The 18902-nt window shown below is 46.8% G+C and overlaps 1 pseudogene; it reads left to right on the forward strand.

The window, feature by feature from the left end:
* Positions 1-18902, forward strand: part of LOC148130640 (uncharacterized) — a 77562-nt pseudogene that overhangs the window by 29540 nt on the left and 29120 nt on the right.

An 18902-nucleotide genomic window follows, 5' to 3' on the forward strand; every position in this document is an offset into this window, starting at 1 on the left:
CTTCGGCTAACCTGATTGGCTGACAGCGGCCATTCCGGATTGGAAGACTAAGTACGGTTAAACTCGTTCTCATTGGTTATTGCGGCAGCAGCCAGCTCTATAAAAGAGCTGGTGCTGCCCAAGTTGGTTGCTCTATTCTGAAGTCACTATTAAAGAGTTGTGTCACTACCGATGCCTTGTCTCTGTTATTACGCCCACTCCTCCAAACTTAACACTGGCGACGAGGGTGGGATGCGGAGACAATAGAGCCAACTGAGCACTCTCTGTGCACTGAACAGAGCACGTGGCTGAAAGAGCGTCAACAACGGCAAGATGGCCAGCGGCGCCATACCACCCGCTCCATTTGACCCGGCTAACGAAGACTGGGACTCGTATATGGACAGGTTCCAGATGTTTTTGGAGACCAACAACCTGAAGGACGCTTCGCCTGGCAAGAAACGAGCGGTCTTCCTGACCCATTGCAGGCCTGCTGTTTTCAAAATGGCTAAGGCACTTGCAAAGCCTGCAGAGGTTAAGTCAATGGATTGGGATAACCTCGCTCCTATTCTTCGGGCCCATTATGCACCCGCGGTGCCAATCCTCATCAGAAGACACGAATTTTACCAGAGGGACCAACGGAAGGGCGAGAGCATTGGAGACTTCATCACTGACCTCCGGAACCTAGGTGGACTCTGTGGTTTCTCAAACCTCGAAGAAGCTATGCGAGACCGCATAGTTCTGGGATTAGATGACCACACAGCACAGAGCAATATCATGGCCAAAGGGGACATCGATCTTGCCGATGTCATCGCTGACACTACTGCAGCAGAGGCAACCAGGAAGTCGGCCGCTCGAATGTGCTGCACCAACGCACCGCTCCGTCAACTCGCCAATGATACTTCGCCTTTCCCAGAAAAGCACTCAACAATGGCGCACCATGAAGACCTCGAATCCCCATCGGATAGTGAGGAAGAAGAGGTAAACCGACTCCGGTCAGAGCGAGACCAGCGAAGCCAAAAACCTTCGCGTCAATGCACCGGTTGTGGGGCAAATCACCCGCGAGCTGATTGCAAATTCCTCGACGCACTCTGCCGTTCCTGCGGAAAGAGGGGCCATATCGCAAAAGTCTGCAGGAGCAAGCGAGTGTCAAGTCCAATCCGTAGAGAGAACAACTCCCGCCAAGCTACGGGCAGCCCACCCGTGAACCGGGATCGCCTGAATCACCAATGGAACCACTATCACTACAGAAATCGAGCACCTGCTACGTCAGCTAGACGAGAAGAGACGCATCAAACCATCACCATCGGTCACGCCTCATCCTTGGATGCAAGGAAGATCCGAGTGAGGGTCGCCATTGAGAATCGTCCATGCGTAATGGAAGTAGACTCGGGTTCATCCCAATCAATGGTGTCGTGGAGGACTTTCAAACAGCTGATCCCTGACATCCATCGTCAAGACCTCAGCACCCAGAAAGTCATATTAAGGGACTATCAGGGAAACCGAATTCCCGTTGCCGGGTCCCGCCACATCCAGGTCTCCTTTAAAGACCACACAGCAACTCTGCCTCTTACCATCGTAGATCGAGACCGGCCCAGTTTGTTGGGCTTACAGTGGTTCGCTCCATTGGGGATTGAACTAGCCGGCATTCACCAGACCAGGAACAGTGACTGGGAAGCCGACCTCGTCCAGGAGATCCAGGACGTATTCACAGAGAAGCTAGGCAAGTACAAGGGGTCCCCCATATCATTTAGCCTCAGCCCCGATGTTGTGCCCATATGCCTTAAGCCTCGTCGAGTGCCATTTGCACTCAAACCAAAGATTGATGAACAATTGGACAAATTGATAGCCCAGGGGGTGTTAGAACTAATCGATCAAGGCCGTTGGGAAACCCCAATTGTAACACCCATAAAACCGGATGGATCGATAAGAATTTGTGGGGATTATCAAGCTACCCTAAACCACGCGCTTCAGCAAAGCGCTTATCCTGTACTGGTGGTTCAACAACAACTTCGCCGGCTCACCCTGCGGCCAATGGCAGCGCCGAGCGTATGGTACAATTCATTAAAAAAACACTGCACAAAATGGAACATGGCGATATTGACGACAAGATAAACAGGATGCTTCTTCTTCAACACATCACGCCGCACAGCACCACAAACAGAACCCCGGCCGAACTCTTGATGGGCCGGAAACTTCGCTCACACCTTGATCGCCTACACCCAACCTACACGCCAGAAAAACCTTGCAGTTCCAGCAGCAAGTGTCGTGCGTTCAAGGTAGGCGATTTAGTTTTTGCAAAAAACTTCTCGGCTGACCCATTGTGGGTCCCCGCTACCATCACGCAGCTAACAGGCCCCAGATCGTACCGTTTGCAGACTAATGACGGCAAACTGTGGAAGCGCCATATAGACCAACTTCGTTCCCATTTGGCGCCTAACCCTCTCTCACCCCCTGATTTTCCAACTGGGGGGGAAGGGAAGAAGAGGGGCCCGAAATAGAAATAACACCCAATCAGCAAAGCCCAGCAGACGGTACAACCAGCCAGGGGATACTCACCACCCGACGGAAGCCCGAGCCGAGGGACGGCCTCGCCACGTAGCAGCCCAGTCAGGGAAGCAAGCCCAGAGAACCCAGAAAACGGCCAAGGAAACAGCCTTGATTCACCCAGCGAGACGGTGGAACCGTCGTCACCACCCAATTCTACAAACAATCCACCGGAACCTGAATGGAAACCGGTAGAACAGCGGAAATCGAATAGGCAGGTGAAACGGCCTGCCTATTTGCGAGAATACGTCACCCCACCCCTCAGACAGAACCTAGGGGGGAGGGGTGTCACGAACTAACTAAATAAACTCATTATTAAAAACTCCCCGAGCTTCGCTCCAACTGCAGGCTCGTAAACCTGCAGTTCGGATTGGTCCGCAAGTAAGCGATCATGATTGGCTGCCTTCGGCTAACCTAATTGGCTGACAGCGGCCATTCCGGATTGGAAGACTAAGTACGGTTAAACTCGTTCTCATTGGTTATTGCGGCAGCAGCCAGCTCTATAAAAGAGCTGGTGCTGCCCAAGTTGGTTGCTCTGTTCTGAAGTCACTATTAAAGAGTTGTTTATTTATTTATTTATTTATTTATTTATTTGATTTGCCAATTGTTTACAAGATAATAAGTATAAGTGTATACATAGTTGTGAATACATGAAATGGGTACATATAAGAAAAATAAAAGAAGAATAAGAGAAACAATAGGACAGGGACGGTAGGCACGTTGGTGCGCTTATGCACGCCCCTACAGACCTCTTAGGAAAGGGGTGAGGTCAATAGTAGACAGTCTAAGGTTAAAGTTTTTGGGGTTTGGGGAAGAAACTACAGAGTCGGGTAGAGTATTCCAGACATTGACCACTCTATTGCTGAAGTCGTATTTCCTGCAATCAAGTTTGGTGCGGTTAACTTTGAGTTTGTATCTATTGTGTGCTCTTGTGTTGTTATGGTTGAAGCTGAAGTATTCATTGACAGGTAGGACATTGCAATGTATGATTTTATATACCATGCTTAAATCAGACCGAAGACGGCGTAATTCAAGGTTTTCTAGTTCTAGAATTTCAAGTCTGGTGGCATAAGGTATTCTACAACGAGTAGAGGAGTGGAGAACTCTTCTTGTGAAATATTTCTGGACTTTCTCAATTGTGCTAATATCAGATACGTAGTGTGGGTTCCAGACTGATGAACTGTATTCGAGTATTGGTCTAGCAAATGTTTTGTATGCTCTGGTTAGTAGTGTGATATTACCAGAGAAAAAGCTACGTAGGATTAGGTTAACAACTCTTAATGCCTTTTTGGCTATGTAGTTGCAGTGGGCTCTAGCACTTAGATCATTAGAGGTGAGTATTCCAAGGTCCTTTACAGAGCTTGGGTCATCAACAAGATCTTGACTATTCAGCTTGTATTTTATTTTCTGATTTTTTTTGCCAATATGTAAGACAGAGCATTTATTTGTTGAGATTTGAAGTTGCCATTTGTTTGACCATTCTGATACATAGTCAAGATCTTTTTGTAGGGTAGCAGTATTGTCTGTGGTATTGAACAGCTTTACATCATCAGCGAAGAGAACGCAATTGCTCTTGATATGATCACAGAGGTCGTTTATGTAGAGTATGAAGAGAGTTGGTCCTAGAACACTGCCTTGGGGACACCACTATTGACAGGTACTGGATTTGAGAGGACGCTCCCAATTTTGACCATTTGTTGTCTGTTTGACAGGAATGCTTCTATCCAGTTATGCAGTTGTCCAGAGATACCATAAGATTTTGGTTTTAGGAGTAGTTTGTCGTGTACCACTGAATCAAAGGCTTTACAGAAGTCTATGTAGATTGCGTCTATTGCTTTGCCCTGGTCGAGTTGTGTCGTCCATATGTTTTTGCAGTGTAAGAGTTGCAGATTACAGGATAGTTTTTTCTGAAACCAAATTGTTTATTGGAGAGTAGGTTGTTTGTCTCTAAGTGGAGGATGATGGATTGGTTAATAATTGATTCCATGACTTTACAGGTGACGCAGCATAAGGAGATTGGTCTGTAATTTTCAACTAGGCTTGGGTCTCCCTTTTTGAAGATGGGGATGACTGTGGCTTGTGACCATAGGTTAGGCAAGGAGCTGGTCCTGAAAGATTTTTCAAAGATTATGCTTAGAGGTTTGGCTATGGCAGTGGATAGCTTTTTTAAGAAGTAGGCACATATTCCATCAGGTCCAATAGATAGAGATGGTTTTAGATTGCGTAGTGCTTTTTCAACATTGTCTTCTGTAAAATCAATATGTATTAGATCATTGTTGTTATCTGTGGTACGGCTAGGAAATACTGGGCATGATCCATTGCTGTTTACAAATACTGAGTTGTGTCACTACCGATGCCTTGTCTCCGTTATTATGCCCACTCCTCCAAACTTAACACTTGCTATAAAAACTATCACTAAAGAGGCCACCCTGGTGTTATTTTGCAAGGCTCTGTGCGCTGACCAAAGGGTTGAGCAGACCTGTAAGTCACTCATGCACACACATATGGGAAAGATTCCCTTTTTGTTTTTAAAGAAATGGCTGTTAGGACAATATAATTGTGGTATTTGTTGACTTAGCATCTTTTCTCTCCAACAGCACAACAACAACAACAAAATAGGAAAATTCAAGAGAGGAACAAATTCCATCGTATTATACTAAAATGTGCATCCCAATCCAATGGCTTATTTTTTTTCTCTTGGCTAGTCTAGCTTGACCCAATTGTTCTCCTCCTGACCTTCTGGCTCTAAACATGTCACCAAGACACTAAAATTGGCCAGTTGTTTTGTTATCTGTGAAACGTCCTTGCTTCGAGGGCCTGTTAATTTTTCTTGTGGCTTTTCGTTCATTGATATCTGGCTTAAAGAAAAGTCTTGGAAGAAAAGAACAGAATCTCTTTGCTTATGAGATCCTGGAGGACTGCATTTGGTTTGGGTCACCACATTACCAAAAAAAAAAAAAAGATGTTGAGAGTTTGGAAAAAGTGCAGAGAAGAGCAACTAGGAAGATCAAAGGCCTGGAGACTAAAACATTGCAACAGAAGTCGTATTCAGCTGGTTCTGACCGGTTCTGGAAAACCAGTAGCGGAAATTTTGAGTAGTTCAGAGAACTGGCCAATCCCACCTCTGACTGGTCCCACCAACCCCATTTCTTCTCTGTCTCCCATTGAGTCCGAGCTGATTGGCTGGGTCTTCTTTGGTTGCCCTGCACAGGAGAACGGAGCTGGAAAGCAGGTTAGTGGGGTGGGGAGGGAATGGGGTTTTGCAGTAGCCTTCCCCTGCCATGCCCACCAAGCCACACCCACCAAACCATGCCACGCCCAAGGTCAAGGAGAGAATTTCCTGACAGTGAGAACCATAAACCAGGGGAAAGTTCTTGCCTCCACAAGCTGTGGGTGCTACATCACTGGAGGTTTTTAAGAAAAGTCTGGACAGCCACAATGCTATAGGGTCTCCTGCTTGGGCAGGGGGCTGGAATAGAAGATCTCCAAGGTCCCTTCCAGCTCCATTCTGATTGATTGAGATAATGGACTTCAAGAAGTTCAAGCAACTGTGAGAGGGATCTTGGAGTCTTAGTGGACAACCAACTAAATATGAGCAAGCTGTGTGTGGCAGGAGCCAAAAAAGCCAATGCAATTCTAAGTTGCATTAACAGAGGGATACAGTCAAGATCAAGTGAGGTACTAATACCACTCTATAAAGCCTTAGTAAGGCCATACCTAGAATACTGCATCCAGTTTTGGTCACCACATTATAAAAAAGATGTTGAGACTCTAGAAAGTGTGCAGAGAAGAGCAACCAGGAGCATTAGGGGACTGGAGACTAAAACATATGAAGAATGGTTGCAGGAACTGGGCCTGGCTAGTCTAGGGAAGAGAAGGACCAGGGGAGACAGGATAGCAGTCTTCCAATATTGGAGGGGCTGCCACAGAGAGGAAGGGGTCAAGCTATTTCCCAAGGCACCTGAAGGCCAGACAAGGAATAAAGGATGGAAACTGATCAAAGAGAGATTCAAGTTGGAAATAAGGAGAAATTTTCTGACAGGGAGAACAATCAACCCATGGAACAGAAGTTGCCTTTGGAAGTTGTGGGAGCACCATCATTTGAGACTTTCAAGAAGAGATTGGACTCCCATCTGTCAGAAATTGTGTAGGGTCTCCTGCTTGGGCGGGGGGTTGGACTAGATGACCTGCAAGATCCCTTCCAACTCTGTTAAGCTTTTCTGAGGTAGAAAGCTCACCGAAGCGCTGTTTCACATAAAAGATGGCGCCATGCTTCGTGAGCTTTTCCGGGTAGAAAGCCATTTCTACCCCAAAAGCTCACCAGAGCGCTGAGCGCCGCCTTATTTTATGACGAACAGCGCCCGGTGACGCCACCGGAAGCGCCTTTTCGTCATAAAGATGGCGGCGCCCAGTTGACGCGGCACCGGTCGCGGCGCCCAGCTGATGTCGGAACCGGGTCAAGCGCCGAAAAGGTTGGGGATCCCTGGACTAGATGACCTACAAGATCCCTTCCAACTCTGTTAAACTATAATCTACAATCTAATCTGTAACCCTTAACCACCTGAACTGCAATCCTTGCCAGGAAGGTTTTGACTTAAAAACAAAAAATCCCAATCTGCCTCCATCTTGGGGGGAATGTCATATTTCCCATGGTTGAAACAAGAAAAAAACAGTTTTAGCAAACATTGTCTTCCCAAAACCTCTCCGAGAAGGCCGTGAAAAACCCAGAAGATCCAGCCGTTTTGAAAGTTGCGATGCCAGAATTGCCTGCAAGGTCTTGTTCAAAACAAACTGGAGGTTCATCCAGGGCTGTGCCCCTCAACAGGATTAGATCTTCACCCTCATTAGGAGATGTTGGCACGGCTTGTGGGGCCTTCCAGAGCTCCCTGAGGGGAGAGGGTGGCTGCTTTGTTTTCATAATCAGGAAATTAGGGATGCCTGGAGTGTGGTAATTTCCACAGATACCAAAGGCGCTGAGCTTCTGCATGCTTCAGCTCCCCTCATTCTGATGGGGCCTCCTCCTTTAAGACTTGTGGACTTCAACTCCTAACATGACTGTTAATTCTGGGAGTTGAAGTCCAATGAGTCTTAAAGTTGCCAAGTTTGGGGACCCCTGCTTCAGGGCCACAACATGGCTGTCATGCTGGCTGAGGAATTCTGGGAGTTGAAGTGCAACGAGTCTTAAAGTTGCCAAGTTTGGGGACCTCTGCTTCAGGGCCACAACATGGCTGTCATGCTGGCTGAGGAATTCTGGGAGTTGAAGTCCACAAGTCTTAAAGTTGCCAAGGTTGAGACCCCTGCTTGAGGGCCACAACATGGCTGTCGTGCTGGCTGAGGAATTCTGGGAGTTGAAGTCCAACGAGTCTTAAAGTTACCAAGGTTGAGACCCCTGCTTGAGGGCCACAACATGGCTGTCGTGCTGGCTGAGGAATTCTGGGAGTTGAAGTCCACAAGTCTTAAAGTTACCAAGTTTGGGGACCTCTGCTTCAGGGCCACAACATGGCTGTCATGCTAGCTGAGGAATTCTGGGAGTTGAAGTCCACAAGTCTTAAAGTTACCAAGTTTGGAGTCTTTGCTCTGCTACAGAGCAAAGAATGGCTATTTATTTCATACAGGGGGAAGAAGATACAAAGCAAATTACAGTAACAACACTGAGGTTCTGGTCAAGCTGGGCAGATAAGGCTGCTTTTTATTCAGCGAGCAACTTCACCCAGCCGTGAGCTGGATTTATCTTCTGGTGCCAGGGGAATTGCCCCGAAACTCTGAACAGAAATGGCCAAGGCTCTGGTTGGCATCGTAAATTCATTTCCATCCGTGTAACCCTCAGCAGCCTTAGGTAAGTCTGAATGCCTATGATTCAAAGGCCAGGAGAGGAGAGGAAACAAAAAAACCAGAACAAATTTACGAGGTGTTTGTTCTGATAAATCCATAGGAGCAGGGTTTTTTTAAAAAAAATTGAAACAAAAGAAAATCCAGTGACAAAGATGAGGAATGGATTTATGGCCTTGGACAAAAACCAGGTGCCTTTGCTGGAATTTATGCTCTTCTTCCCCCCCCCCCCTTCTCTAAATGCACTTTTGGTTTTGGAATCCTTGGGAGGAGGGTGGCATCCTGGGATATTTTGCCCATGGAAGTCAAGTCCTGGCATCTGCATTGCCTGTGCATAAATCTGATGATGTCACCGTAAGGGGGAGAGCGGAAGAGGAGGGGAGGCAGCAGAGGGGGAAAGGGAGAGGGAGGGGAGGGGGAGAAGGGAGAAGGGGAAGAAGGGAAGAGGGGAGATGGAAGGGAGGGGAGGGGAGGAGAGAGAGGGGAGGGGAAAAGAGGAGAGAAGAGAGAAGAGGGGAGGGGAGAGAAGAGGAGAGAAGAGAAGAGAGAAGAGGGGAGGGGAGAAGAGGAGAGAAGAGGAGAGGGGAGAGAAGAGAAGAGGAGAGAGAAGAGGGGAGGGGAAAGAGGAGAGGGAGGGGAGGGGAGAAGAGGAGAGAAGAGGAGAGGGGAGAGGAGAGAAGAGGGAGGAGAGGAGAGAGGGGAGGAGAGAAGAGAGGGAGGAGAGAAGGGAGGAGAAGAGGAGAGGAGAGAAGAGGGGAGGGAGGGAAGAAGAGGAGAGAAGAGGAGAGGGGAGAGGAGGAGCGGAGAGAGGGGAGGAGAGAAGAGAGGGGAGGAGAGAAGAGGGGAGGAGAAGAGGAGAGGAGAGAAGAGGGGGGGGGAGGGAAGAAGAGGAGAGAAGAGGGGAGGAGAGGGGAGGAGAGAAGAGAAGAGAGGGGAGGAGATAAGAGGGGAGGAGAAGAGGAGAGGAGAGAAGAGGGGAGGGGGAGGGAAGAAGAGGAGAGAAGAGGAGAGGGGAGAGAAGAGGGGAGGAGAGGAGAGAAGTGGGGAGGAGAGAAGAGGGGAGGAGAGGGGAGGAGAGAGAGAGGGGAGGAGAGAAAAGGGGAGGAGAGAAGAGAAGAGGAGAGAAGAGGGGAGGGGAGGGGAAAGAGAAGAGGGGAGGGGAGGGGAGAAGGGCAGAGAAACGAAGGACAAGCAATCCAACCATGTTAGCCTAAGTACAAACAGGATTCTGCTGAGCTGGGGCGCAGTTACCACCCACACACCCCAATTTGGTCGCTTTCCTCCTTGTGTCCCTGCGTGGAGGAGGAGAACCCAAGACATCAGAGGCCATATATCTTCCCAAACTCAGAGCTGCCCTTCCACCTGACTGGGCTCTTAGCTTGCTTCCCAGGAAGACATCAGCTCCCTTGGGTAGGAAGGCCTTACAACTGTTTCTCCCCGTTTGGTTTCAACATCGGAAAGGCGGAAAGACGTCGGTTCCAGGTGACTCAGGATGAGGTAGGGAAAGTGTTGCTGTTTTCCTTCCTCGTTTTGCCGTGTTGAGAGGTGAAAGGAGCCGCTGCCAACTTCTCCGCTCTGAAGCTCCAGAGATGAAGATAAGGACTGCCTGAGGACACCTGCAAGAAATTCCAGCTCCACTTCTGGGTGGAGTGGAAAGCCACAAATCCAGGACCGGTTGAGGAGTGGTAGCCAGAATCCTCCTGTTGCCTCTCGCTTAGCAGGTGCTCAGAGACACAATTGGCTCAGTTACTATGAGGATTCCTGTGTGGAAGGAAAGAAGGAAAGAAGAAGGAAGGAGGGATGGAAGGGAGGGGGAGGAAAGAAAGGAAGAAATGAAGGAAGGAAAAAGGAAGAAAGGAAAGGAGGAAAGGAGGAAGGAAAGGAAGGGAGGGAGGGAGGAAAGAAGGAAAAAAGGAAGGAAGGGAGGAAGGAAGAAGGAGGGACAACAGGAAGGGAGAGAGGGAGGAAAGAAGGAAGGAGGGACGAAAGGAAGGGAGGGGTGAAGAAAGGAGGAAAGGAAGGAAGGAAGAAGGAAAGAAAGGAGGAAAGAAGGAGGGATGAAAGGAAGGGAGGGAGGAAGGAAGGAAGAAGGAGAGAAAGGAAAGAAGGGGGGATGAAAGAAAGGAGGGATGAAAGGAAGGAACAGAAGGAAGGAAAGAAGGAAAGAAGAAGGAAGGAAGGAAGGAGGGAGGAAAGAAAGGAAGAAATGAAGGAAAGAAGAAGGAAGAAAGGAAAGGAGGGAGGAAAGGAAGGGAGGGAGGAAAGAAGGAAAAAAGGAAGGAAGGAAGGGAAGAAGGAGGGACAATAGGAAGGGAGGGAGGGAGGAAAGAAGGAAGGAGGGACGAAAGGAAGGGAGGGGTGAAGGAAGGAGGAAAGGAAGGAAGAAGAAAAGAAAGGAGGAAAGAAGGAGGGATGAAAGGAAGGGAGGGATGAAGGAAGGAAGAAGGAAAGAAGGAGGGATGAAAGGGAGGATGAAAGGAAGGAACAGAAGGAAGGAAGGAAGGAAGGAAAGAATGAAGGAGGAAGGAAGGGAGGAAGGAAGGAAGGAAGGAAGGAAGGAAGGAAGGAAGGAAGGAAGGAAGGAAGGAAGGAAGGAAGGAAGGAAGGAAGGAAGGGCAAGACTGCTGAAGTCTCCTCTGCCCTGTCTGCTCTGGCATGGGAGAGGGGGAAACAGCAGAGGATGCCCTTCGGCTAAGTTCAACACCCTGACTCCCTCCTTGGTGCAACTTGTAATCTCAGGTGTGTCTTTCCTCCCAGAGATCCAGGTTTTCACTCAACACAGATTGAATTGATTCTCCGTCTTACCCAGGAAGCAGGGGGAGTGCAAACGAAGCCAAGGGGAGAAGCTTTCTCAACAGCCACAAAGAAATGTTGGCCAAGTTGAAGGCCACCCAGGCTTTGCTTCCTGGGTGAATGCATCTCTTGGATTGTCTCAAGTGTGTTGGCTGAGCGGCCAGTGTGGGGTCCTTGGTGGCTCTTGGAGCTGGTGTAGGAGACAGAGTGGCAGAACCTGGGGGTGGGGGGCGGAGTCAAAAGAGGGATCCGCCTAGAATCCCTACCGAGACATAAAGTCCAACCTCCCTTGAGTTTTGTTGATCCTGATCTAAGGCCAAACAGGTGCTGACCTTGAGTTAAGAAGATTCCTGTGCATCCCTCCTTCATGCCCGATAAGATGGCAACAAGAGGAAAAGAAGAAAGGAATGAAAGAAGGGAGGGAGGGAGAAGAGAGATGGGGAATGAGAGAAAGGAGATATGTAGGAGAAGAGAGGCAGCAACTGGGGGTAGAGTGAAAACAGGACTCAGCCTAGAATCTCCGCAAACCACAAATGAACCAAGTCCAACTAAGCGGTTTTCAATTCAATGTATAGAATGTGAAGGGTGTGTGTTTATGTTTATTTTCATAGTCATAATGTACACTGAAGATGGTATTTAATTTCGTTGTATGACAATGACAATAAAGTAAACTAAACTAAAGTCCCTTGAATTCCATTGATCCTTATTTGACTCCAAGCAGGTGAGTTGAGAAGATTCATTATATGTGGACATGAATAGCAATAAATCAGTTTAATTGGACCTTCATGCCTGATAAGATAGAAACAAGAAGGAAGGGAGGATGGGAGGGAGGAAGGAGGGAGGTGGAATGAGAGGAAGGAGATGTGTAGGAGAAGAGATAGCAGGACCTGGGGCAGAGTCAAACGGGAGACAAGCCTAGAATCCAGAGGTAGTATTCAAGAGGTTTGGACTAGTTCTGGAGAACCGGTAGCAGAAATTTTGAGTAGTTCAGAGAACTGGCAAATCCCACCTCTAACTGGAGATTTTACAGTATCCTTCCCCTGCCACGCCCACTAAGCCACACCCACAGAACCAGTAGTAAAAAAAATTGAATCCCACCACTGCTAGAATCCTTATGTAGCCAGGGGTGGGATTCTACCAGTTCGCACCTATTCGCTAGAACTGGTTGTTAACATTCTAAGCAGTTCGGAGAACTGGTTGTTAGAAGAAATTACTGGCCTAATCCTGTAAGGAAGGCAGGAAGGAAACATTCTGGTGTTGCTTACAGAAACTGCCTCTCCGTTAACTCTTATAACATTCTTGGCAGGACTCGACTTCCTGTCTCTGGAACTTCTCTGGAGTTTTCTTTCCCTCCTTTGCTGGTACTTTGCTTGTGTGTAGCGACCATTCAAAGTTACAATGGCACTGAAAAAAGTGACTTATGACCATTTTTCACACTTACGACTGTTGCAACATCCCCACAGTCATGAGAGGCCAGGCAAGGAGACGCGTGCCTCAATGTGAGTGATATTGAGTTGGCCACACCCAGCCAATAACATGACCATCAAGCCACGTCCACCCAGTCACATGACCACCAAGCCACACCCACCACCTAAGCCACGCCCACAGAACCGGTTGTTAAAAATTTGAATACATAGCCACAAACAAAGACAGCCCACACTGAATTCAATTGACCCTTATCTGCATCCCAGCCACTGCTGACCATTAGTTGAGAAGACTCCGGTGCATTAATTAATTGGAGCTTCAGGTGTGGACTTGGACTTTTGAGCACCTCAGTTTGGTTCTTTCCTTGCAGAGGTTACACAACCCAACTAGGGAACATCACCAGGGCATCTTTTTATGTGCAAGCACCTTGCAGCATCAGTGGGTGTGTCCTTGGCAGTTCCTTGCCTAGGCTGCAAGAAGTAAAAGGTAGACTTTATGAATCAACTTTGACAAAGAAGGAGAAGAAGAAGCCTTGCATGCCTGGAGGTGGGATTTGTGTCATCAAAGGGAAGAAGCCAATGAGTTGCTTAATGATAGCAATCACAGTAATAGGGATCGCCATAAAAAAAATTTAAAATCCTGCAAGTTTGGAACCGTTGGGGAAAAGGGTGCATGGGAAGTTAAACTGGTGTGGGATTGGATCAAAAGAAAGGTGAGAAGTGAACCACGATACAGAGGAGCTTAGATGAGGGAATAAAAGGGGAACTTACCAAATTTGCAGATGATACTAAGCTGACAGGAATAGCTAACACCCAAGAAGACAGGCTCAAGATCCAGATGGATCTTGACAGACTAGAACACTGGGCCATATCTAACAAAATGAAATTCAATGTAGAGAAAAGTAAAGTCCTACACCTAGGCAAGAAAAACCAAAAGTACACATATAGACTGGGTGAAACCAGGCTCAATAGCAGTAATTGTGAGAGGGATCTTAGAGTCTTAGTGCAGAGGTCGCCAACCTTCTGGCCTAATTTGTGGGTGTGGCTTCATGATCATGTGACTGTCTGGGCATGGCTTGTATGTAAATACTATAAATTATAAATAAGAGAATATTTATATAAATAATGATTTTTTTAATTAAAAAAGAGCAACTTTTACCCAAAATCAGGCAAAGCAGGCAGGCAGATTGAGTTGCTCACAGAATCATTCAGTGATCTATCTATCTATCTGCCATCGGCTACCTGAGCCTGTCACATAAAATTTGCTTACTGTGACCTTCAGTCCTAAGGGAGGTTTAGCTGTGCTGAGCTGAAGATCTAAAGACTAGCTAGAAAGCAAGAAATCCAACCATTTCCTGCTTACTAGCTAATCTAAATCTCCCAGCACAGCAGAACAGCTGATGGTTGGACAAAAAAGAGGAAAAATAGCAATTTAGCAGGCAAATTTGCTGGGCAAGGAGTGAGTGGGCAGGAAGGGTTCCCGCAGGCCATGTGGGTGGTGCAGCCTTGTGTTCCTGCACAGCCTGGATTAATTGTTTTTTTTGGGGGGGGGGTGCTCTGGGGGTGACATTTCTCTGTGGCCCACCAAAATTTTCTCATGGCCCACAAGTTGGCGACTGCTGTCTTAGTGGACAACCAGCTAAATATGAACCAGCAGTGTGCAGCAGCAGCTCAAAAAGCCAATGCAATCCTAAGTTGCATTAACAGAGGGATGCAATCAAGATCAAGAGAGGTCCTAATACCATTCTATAAAGCCTTAGTAAGGCCACACCTAGAGTACTGCATCCAGTTTTGGTCACCACCCTGTAAAAAAGATGTTGAGACTCCAGAAAAAGTGCAGAGAAGAGCAACCAGGAGGATTAGGGGACTGAAGACTAAAACATATGAAGAACGGTTACAGGAACTGGGCCTGGCTAGTCGAGTGAAGAGAAGGACCAGGGGAAACAGGATAGCGGTCTTCCAATATTTGAGGGGCTGCCACAGAGAGGAGGAAGGGGTCAAGCTATTTTCTAAAGCACCTGTAGGCCAGACAAGGAATAATGGATGGAAACTAAACTGAACAAGAAGGCTGAGTTGGAAAACTAGGAGTGGATCATCACAACCTGAGGTTAAGAAGCCTTTCCTGCAATGGGGAAGACTGTTGGAAACCTACAACCTTTTCCACGTTGCTGCCCCAGATTGGGAGAGCAAACCACGAAGGATTGTCTGAGGTGAGAATTTGCAATTCTGGGCAAAAAGAACAGCACTTAATCAGAACAGAGCTGGAAGGGACCTTGGACCCTCCCTCCTCATTCCAGGACCCTTCCTCCTCTACCATTCCAGACAAATGGCTGTCCAGTTTCTCCTTAAAAACCTCCAGTGATGGAGCCCCCACAAATTCTGGAGGCAAAGCTGTTCCACTGGTTAATAGTTCTCACTGTCAGGAAATTTCTCCTTAATTCCAGGTTGAGTTTCCATCCATTGTGTTTTTGGTTTTTTTGTCTTGCCTTCAGGAGTCCCAAAGGTGCTTTTTCAAGATGCACCTGAACTTTCTGCTTGTTTTTCTTTCAAGACTTTTCGTTTCTCATCCAAGAAGCTTCTTCAGCTCTCCAACTGCCAAAAGGTGTTTTTTTCAAGAGACAAAGACCAGCTGCCTCTTGAAAAAGCACCTTTGGGGCAACCATGACCTAGATGATTGAGAAGCTCCATAGACATTTGCCTTCAAGTGCTTTGGACCAGGGGTCGTCAACCTTTTGGACCTCAGGGACCACCAAACTCATAATTTTAAATCCCAGGGACCACTAACCGGTTCTGTGGGTGTGGCCTAATTTGTGGGTGTGTCCAGGGGTTGGATTCAAAAATTTTAACAACCGGTTCTGTGGGCGTGGCTTAGTTGGTGGGCATGGCTTGGTGGTCATGTGACTGGGTGGACGTGGCTTGGTGGTCATGTTACTGGCTGGGTGTGGCCAACTCAATATCACTCACATCAAGCCACGCATCTCCTTGCCTGGCCCTCTCATGACTGTGGAGATGCTGCAACAGTCATAAGTGTGAAAAATGGTCATGTCACTTTTTTCAGTGCCATTGTAACTTTGAATGGTCACTCCACACAAGCACCAGCAAAGGAGGGGGAAAAAACTCCAAAGATGTTCCTGACACAGGAAGTCTAGTCCTGCCAAGAATGTGATAAGGGTTAACGGAGAGGCAATTACTGTAAGCAACACCAGAATGTTTCCTTCCTGCCTTCCTTACAGGATTAGGCTAGTAATTTATTCTAACAACCAGTTCTCCGAACTGCTTAGAATGTTAACAACCAATAGGTGTGAATTGGTAGAATCATACCCCTGGGTGTGTCTTGGTGATCATGTGACTGGCTGGGCATGGCTTGTATGTAAATATTATAAATATTTATATAAATATTGAATTTTTTTATTTAAAAACGAGCAACTTTTACCCAAAATCAGGCAAAGCAGGCAGGCAGATTGAGGTGGTCACAGAATCACAGATTCATTCATTGATCTATCTATCTGCCATTGGCTAGCTCAGTCTGCCACATAAAATTTGCTAGCAAGGAAACTCACAAAATTAACTCACCAACACAGCATGTATGTAAATATTGATTTTTTTTATTAAAAAGGAGCAACTTTTACCCCAAATCAGGCAAAGCAGGCAGGCAGATTGAGTTGCTCACAGAATCATTCAATGATCTATCTATGCCATCGGCTAGCTCAGTCTGTCACATAAAACTTGCTTGCCGTGAGTCTGCACTGAATAATAGAACCTTCAGTCCTAAGGGAGATTCGGCTGTGCTTAAAAGCAGATCCGAAAATCTAAAGACTAGCTAGAAAGCAAGAAATCCAACGATTTCCTACTTCCTAGCTAATCTAAATCTCCTGGCACAGCAGAACAGATAATGGTCAGAAAAATAGCAATTTAGCAGGCAAGTTTGCCGGGTAAGAAGTGAGTGGGCGGGGAGGGTTCCCACGGGCCATGTGGGCTTGTGTTTCTGAGCAGCCTGGATTAATTGCTTTGGGGAGATGCTCTGAGGGTGAGATTTCTCTGCAGTCCACCAAAATTGGGCTGCAGCCCACCAGTTAGCGACCGCTGCTTTGGACAATAGGTTGGCTCCTTCTTCTTTGTGGCAGCCCGTCAAATATTGGAATGCTGCTACCGGTATCACGTCCTGCTCTTCCTTGCCTCCTTCTAAATTCTATTTTTTAAAAATAACTGTTTCTACATTTGATTGTACTCCACCCAGCTTCCCTCACCGAGGGACATGGATAGTTGAAAAACGTGGAAAAGAAAGAAATAAAACAAAGAAGAAGCAAAAACAAAATCGCAAGTTGCTTCACGCCCGGACTTTTGCAAAGTTGACTGAACTCAACCCATCAAGCAAGCAGTGTCTCCATTTAAGATCTTCAGGCTTTTCAGGACTTGACATAAGGTTGTGGTTTTCTTATCCTCAGATGTTTTTGACATCAGAAAGGGCAGCCCTAGCCAGGAGTTGGCACTCCTGGCAAGTATTTTTAGACAGGTACGTTTGAACCTTGCATTGCTTAAGAAAACGTTTTACCAGAGGGCCTCTACTTAATGTAATCAGAGGAGAGATTTGAGGGACAGTTTTAAGACTGTGTGGATGACCTCAAAGTACATTTCCCATCACTTCAGAAGGGCCAAGCGTAGACACCGAAAATAAATTTAAAAACACACAGAGAGATCTTGGATAGATTATATGGCAGGACTCAAAAAAAAAATTGGCAGCAATAGAAAGAAAAAAACTGTAAATTAATTCCAGAAGAATCCCTTCTCTGGCAAAGACATTCTTATACAATCCTTCTCCACCCCAATTATTTCTTTGCTATCCAGCACGGACATTTATCCAAAGCCTTTATGGACTATAAACGTGTCTTTCAAATATCGATTTATCAAATAATTTATTGCAAGACATCTTGGAGTAATCAAAAGGCAAAAGGGGCTCCTTCAGGTAGGGACATATGCTTCATAAATACCAGAACAAGGAACATTGCCTATGAAAATAGTAAGAAATAGCTATTTTATTTTATTTTTGCAAAGGAGAGACTACAAGTTTAATCGCCTTAAATTTTAGCTAATGTGGAAATGAACTGATCCGTGATCTTGAGGTTATTTTTATACTGCATTTATTCATCCTCTTCTCAAATTGAATTTTTACTGAAGGATTTTAATACCTTTCATTAAAGGAAGATGACGGTAAGAACAGCATAGTCAATAAATCAACTATTTTCTATGAAAGAAAATCTCACAGTCTCCTCTATTTTTCGGTTGATGGTTCTCACTGTCAGGAAATTTCCCCCTTAGTTGGTTCTCTCCTTGATTAGTTTCCATCCGTTGCTTCTTGTCATGGCTAAGCATCTAAGATTGTGCTCTCACAGATACTAAGATCTTCCAATGATGATATTATTCATTCAGTCATGTCCAGGGGTGGGCTGCTACAGGTTCACACTGGTTCAGGCGAACCGGTAACTAATTTTATCATTTTTAATGGCTGGTTCGGTGAACCGGCAAATTCCACCCCTGGCTGGCCCCAACTCACCCTGCCCCGTCCCTCCCAGGAGTCTCCACATGGCCCATTTTGGATGCCAGGTAAGTATATGAGCCACATGGAGGTTCAGGGCGGGTGAAAAATGGGCCTTCCAGAAGTTTGGGAAGGCCAGAAATAGGCCTATTTCCGGCCTTCAAAGGGCCTCCGGAGCCTGGGGAAGCCATTTTCACCCTCCTGGAGGCTTGAGAAAAGCCTCGGGAGCCGGGGAGAGTGGAAACACCCCCACATACACTGTGGTGCAGGAGGCCGACTAGGCCACCCCCAGCATGGCCACGCCCACCCAACAACCAGGCAGAGAACCAGTTGCTAAAGTTTTTGAAGCCCACCCCTGGTCATGTCCGATTCTTGGTGATTCTATGGACCAGGCCTTCCGCCTCTTCTAACCATGTGCGACTTCTTTGCATTGTTCTATGCTCTGGCTGATGTCAGAGAGTGTCCTGGGTTCCTTTCACCATGAACTCTTCCAAACAAAATTGCTTTCTCCAGCAAATCCCCACCCGCCCACTCCCCGTATGATGTGGCCAAAGTAAGTGAGATGTAGTTGTGTCATTTTGCCTTCCGGTAGATTATACTTTGGGTTTACTGGTTTCCTTCTACAGTCTGCATCGTAACGCTGAAGCTTCCTTGAGACCGATCCCTCCAACCTGTTTCTGAGATTGAGCAATGGAGGAATCAATTTTCTGCCCCTGATGAAACATGTTTTCCTGTACCAGTGCCCTCATCCTGGCTTGTTCCTCTGGGAAATGTGGGCTACTTATCCTCACCTGCTGAAA

This window comes from Notechis scutatus, chromosome 4, assembly GCF_049901735.1.
Source record: "Notechis scutatus isolate UNSWTSFEM ecotype Mainland chromosome 4, rNotScu1.2, whole genome shotgun sequence".
Lineage (NCBI taxonomy): Eukaryota > Metazoa > Chordata > Lepidosauria > Squamata > Elapidae > Notechis > Notechis scutatus.